Source organism: Parasteatoda tepidariorum, chromosome X2 (genome assembly GCF_043381705.1).
Source record: "Parasteatoda tepidariorum isolate YZ-2023 chromosome X2, CAS_Ptep_4.0, whole genome shotgun sequence".
In the NCBI taxonomy this organism is placed as follows: domain Eukaryota; kingdom Metazoa; phylum Arthropoda; class Arachnida; order Araneae; family Theridiidae; genus Parasteatoda; species Parasteatoda tepidariorum.
The window spans coordinates 25416208-25422207 of NC_092215.1; positions in this window are offsets into that span (position 1 = coordinate 25416208).

Below are 6000 nucleotides of genomic sequence, written 5' to 3' on the forward strand. Positions count from 1 at the left end.
ATTAGAGGAATGAGGTTTGCTCTTCAAAACTGTTGAAAAAAGTTGTAGAAAAAATCCCCCAAAAATAAGAAATTTGTTAATAAGCTTTACGACGACCATTTCTTCGTTCTGTATTGTTTGTAAATTGCTAAGAAGATTAAATTAATAAATAATTGAGGTTAAAAAAATTGAAAATTTTTTTTACAGTTTTAAAAAAAATCACAATTAGAAATATTTTTATAATTTTAAAAATATATGCATAAAGGAATATGTTTTTAAATATTCAAAAAAAAGTTCTTGAAAGCATATGTGGGAAAAAAGAGGAAAGAAACATCAGAAATTTTATCTAAAATACACCGGCATTTTTTATTCGTTTATTAGAGGAATGAGGTTCGCAACACTGTTCAAAAAAGTTGTGGAAATATATCACCTAAAAATAAGAAATTTGCAAGTAAGATTTCCCAGCGCCATTTTGTCGTTTTGAATTATATGTAAATTGCTAAAAAAAACTAAATACAAAGTTAATTAATAGTTGAAACTAAAGAAGTCTCATTTTTCTCCTCAAAACTGTCAAAGTTTAAGAAGTAAATCGCCTGAAAATGAGATATTTGTAAATGAACTTTACGACAATCATTTATTTGTTTTGCATAATTTGCAAATAACTTAAAAACTAAGCAAATAACTAAAAAAATAAATTTAAAACAAATTAAAATAGTCGATAAATAAGGCGAAAATATTTTTATCGTTTATAGAAAAATCACAATTAAGAATATTTTCCCAATTTTGAAAATAAATAAAAAATTTTATGTTCTTTTGTATTTCAAAAAAACCTTAAGTGACGTATGATGGAAAAAGAAAAATATGGCGCCGGAAATTTTATCTAAAATACTTGTTTAATGAACTTTTATCAATAAGAGCCTCTATGGTAGGTTATCACAGCTCTGTCTTTTAAAATCACGAAAATGTTGTTAATAAACAATATAAGCGAGGGCAACTATGATTATTAACGCATTTATATCTTTTTGAAAATATTTATTTATTTTTCTGGCTAAATTTTAATGTTTATCTTCATTTTGTATGATGCATAAATTAATTTGGATGTATACTTTTAAATAACATATTTGAATATATTATCTGTCCACACAAGGAATCTGCTCGGAAAAATTATGAAATTACTTATTTAATTAATTTTATTTTGCCTTAAAATGCAAGAAAACTCGAAATTGATCTAATTTTTGCATAAAAATGCAGTTTTGAGTTAATAATCTAAATGATATTAACTTAAATAAATTTCAAAACTGAAAATGCGTAGATTAATCAGAGATTTTTCTTGGACATAAAAGAGGGTATTAAATGTTAGATTTTATCATGTGAATTCTCTTTAACAAATTTAATTTACAATTATATTAACACTACTGCATGTAAAAAAATTAAACAAATATAGACCTAATAAATGCGTTGTTAAATTTTCAAATTAAGGCAAAAATTAAACAAACTCTGTTAACCTTGTTTACCAACTCTTTAAATATTGTAAGAATATACGACATCTAACTCAGTAACTGCGTTACTGAATTGTATTTTGCTTGCTCGTCATTGGAAGTTATGCTGTAGAAAAAGTTGGGTTTTACCATTCGATTTCTGTATTAACAAACTTAACCCTTTAACGGGCCCCTTATTTCTAGTAAAGGTAAATTAAAGTGTTTTTGGAATTGAAATTGTCTTAAGAACAGTAATTGATATAAAAAAAACTAATTTAGTATATAAAAATGCCATTTTTTTGGTGGCAAATATATTTAACATGACCTATTAGGAACTTACTGACTTTTATTCTTCCTTATTTATGAAATAAATTCCTTAAATGGTACAAACTTCAAAAGGAATTATGTATTTTATAACTTTTATACGTTTATTAAAAGTGACAAATGGTTACCAATTTTATTCAAACTCACATCAAGAAAACTGAAGTTATTGAAAAATGGAAACCTAAATAAGAAGTGGTAAAACGTGGTGGTAAGTATACTTACCACGGCCTTCAAAAGGGCTAACTCGCAATGATTGTTATCAAAACTGTATAAGAAATTTTGAAAAATATACTAGAACTAAGAGTTGCGTTGTAAAATTTTCAAATAATGACCAAATAAAACAAACTCTGATAACCTTGCTCACCAATACTTTAAATATTGTAGGAGAATACACCATCATACCTACTAACTTTTAATCTCTTCCATTATTATTTTTCCCAGTGGTATTAAAATGGAATTAAAACTTGATTTAAGCAAATAAATACGTTGTATTTGAGAAAACTTAAGTTGACAACCACGACAGTAACGCATATTAATATATGTGCTTAATTTTTGTAAGAATAGTGGTGATCAATATCATTTAAAAATTAAGATTATAAAAGAAAAAATAGTATATAATTACTACCACTTTAAATATGAAAATAAAATCTTTCGGAAAATCCGGAAGAGTTGGCAGGTATGCACCATATAGTTTTGTAACCGTGCTACTGTATTGGAATTTGTACGATAGCAAATGTTATGCCATTTCAGAGATGCCAACTTGCTCCGGATAGCAAATATATATTTTAATGTGGTAGTTTATCAATTATGATTCTTGGTTAAATAAATTCAATGTAGTAGATTTTTATCCACCACGATTTCTAAATAATTCATAGGCTTATATAATTCACCACTTTATAGTACTATGCCATGCTATACCTTTCAAAAGCAAGCAAAAATAGTCAAATATTTACAAAATTTACTTCGTAGTTATTTTCCGCTTTTTTAATTATTTTGGCGTGTCCGGAGCAGTTGCATACCTGCCAACTTTTACGCATTTGGCGTAAAATTTAATTTTTATATTTAAAGTGGTAATAAATATATACTATTTTTTCTTTTATAAACTAAATTTTTAAATGGTTTTCATCACCACTTTTCTTAAGAAAGCTAAGCATATATTTTAATATGTGTTACTATTACGGAAGGCAGCTGAAGCTTCTTCAAATACAAAGTATTTTTGTGCTTAAAATTGAAATTTTTATTCCATTTTAATACCACTGGGAAAAATCATAATAGAAGGGATTAAAAGTTGGCAGGTATGGAGTTGGCATCTCTGCCATTTGATTTCACATTTAACAAACTTAATTTGCAATGATTTTGATCACCAGTGCTTTTACAAAATTTAAACATATTTACGATACTTAATAGTTGACAAAATTTTTTTTAAAATAATGACCAAATGAAACCAAACTCTGATAACCTTGTACAATAAAAGTTTGAATATGAAAAGAATATGATATTTTCGAGTCAATAGCTCTGTAAACANCTAGAACAAAGGGCTGCGTTGTAAAATTTTAAAATAATGACCAAATAAAACAAACTTTTAACAAACTTAATTTGCAATGATTTTGATCACCAGTGCTTTTACAAAATTTAAACATATATACGATACTTAATAGTTCGCAAAGAAAAATTTAAAATAATGACCAAATGAAACCAAATTCTGATAACCTTGTACAATAAAAGTTTGAATATGGAAAGAATATGATATTTTCGAGTCAATAGCTCTGTAAGCATTGCAGTAGCTTATGGAAGTGCAATACAGTTTTACTAATATGTCAATAATTTTCCAAAAAATTTCGAGAGCTAAATAATATTAATATTCCATTTTTTCAAACAACCCAATTCTCCCCTAATTCCACTTGCTTGAAAAAACGTGATGAATTAAACTTCTTTGTTTGGTAAATCCTAATTTGTCTGCATAAAAGCTGGTTTTCATCCAAAGAAAATATTCCTGAAGTGGCTTTCAATAAAACATATTTCTCTGAAGACTGTAATTAAGGAAAATTCTTATACAGTTCCTGAAAGAAAATTGTTTGATCGAACGTCTGGAAATATAATGATTTTGAAAATTTAAATAACAATAAACAATTATAAACTGAAAAAGAAAATAAAAACAATTACAAATTGTATAATGCTCAAAAGATTTGATAAAATTATCGCATTAGAAAAGTAATTTGAACACCATGCATCTATTTAACCCTTTAACGCACAGATTTTATGAAAAAAACCGGCAAAAAAAATCTATTTTCTAATGTAAAAAAACACACTTGAGGACATCGTCTTTTCTTTTGGTGGACAATTTTGATATACTGCAATTTTGTTGCATGCAAAAAGGCTATAATCAGCGACGCCAACTTTTCCGGACACGCTAAAGTAATTAAAAAACGGTAAATAGCTACAAAGTAAATTTTGCAAATTTTTCGACTATTTTTGCTTGCTTTTTAAAAGATATAGCATGACGTAAGTATTGTAAAGTGATGAATTATATAAGCCTACGAATTATTTAGAAATAGTTTTGAATAAAAATCTACTAAATTGAATTTATTAAACCAAGTATCACAGTTGATAAACTACCACATTAAAATATATATTTGCTGTCGGTAGCAAGTTGGCATCTCTGCATATTTTATTCTTGAATAAATAAGTGTTATAGCTAACAATCCTATGTAAATGATAAATATCAATAAAATATTTTTTTCTTAGCTTTCACATTTTTATTTTCAATTTTCGATTATATTCGAGTGTGAAAAATTATAGCAGCACAAAATACAACGCCGTTCGAATTATCTCGAGTGTGCATAGTTTGGCCTGTTTAACGAGCTCAAATTAACTTGAACGCACAAGTTAAGGGGTATAGTCCTTTGAATTCTCAAAGCTTGAAACATATATTTTTCAAAGTAAATATTACCTGGATAATATTTTCCAAAGTAAATATTATCATAAAGCACTCAAAATATTTCGGTAAAACCAAAGTAGTAAGAATTTCTATCAAAATAACGCATACATTTTTCTTAAAAAAAGTAACCTCCAGACCACTTGATTCAAAGAAATTGTATATCGCTTAAACTTTTGTAACATTCAAACAATGAGCCATATAGATATACAATTGATTTTGTTAGTTGTTCTTTTAATTTTCTAAGACAATCGATACATATGTTAAGGTTATTATTTATCATTGTTTCCATTCAAGTGGGTTGGAACAATAAATATAGAGAGGACATATTACTTTGAGGATAGAATCTTAGAGCTATACATAAATCAATATGCAATGATATGTTTAAATTATGCTCAAATGGATTAGGAAACTCAAAAAACGCTTTCATTATAAATTTATTCATATACTGAATACAATAAACTATGTTTACTTTTTTTTATCGAAACAAAAAATTAATGTTCTTTATTAATTTAGAAAATAAATAACTCTATATGCTATTTTAATTTCGACTTTTTTAATTCAAACTCAAAATATATATTCTGCACCCTTATTTAATGAAATACGTTCATAATTTAATACGCATATAAACTATGCATGTAATATGCATGCATAATACACATAAATGCATTTACGTATATAATTTACATACATTTTTTACACGTTTAATGTCTTTTCATAACTTCATAATTTTGAAATATTTACTTAGCAAAGCCATGGTTGCCACAGGTGACTGAAAATGAAAAAAAACGGGGACTAAGAATAAAATTAGCTACTTTATCTAGCGTATTTTTTCAATTTACCATTTGAAATTTAAAAAAAAAGAATTTTTCACATTAAATATGAAAAATTTGAAATGTAAGCCATGGTAGTAGTTGATATTGAATAATTAAGGAGATAATAAATAACTTAAAATGAATTGAGCTTAATACTTTTTTTTAACATTTTTAGTTGATTGTGGCATCCCTGCAAAAGGTCTATCTAATACTCAATAGCATTTCATGTCCAGATTGCATGTTGTAACGGTTTTAAACTTTTATATCTTTATGAGATAAACCGGATATATCCAATAAAAAAAAGCCGAAATATATTATTCATGAAAAAAATTATACTCAAATCCGGTGAAATGAAAATACTGACTAATTTCAATTTTTATTTTTTTGCTATTTCTTTTGTGTTGTGTCTAGATGCCGTTTATATATATATATATATATATATGTATGTATATATATATACAAATATATA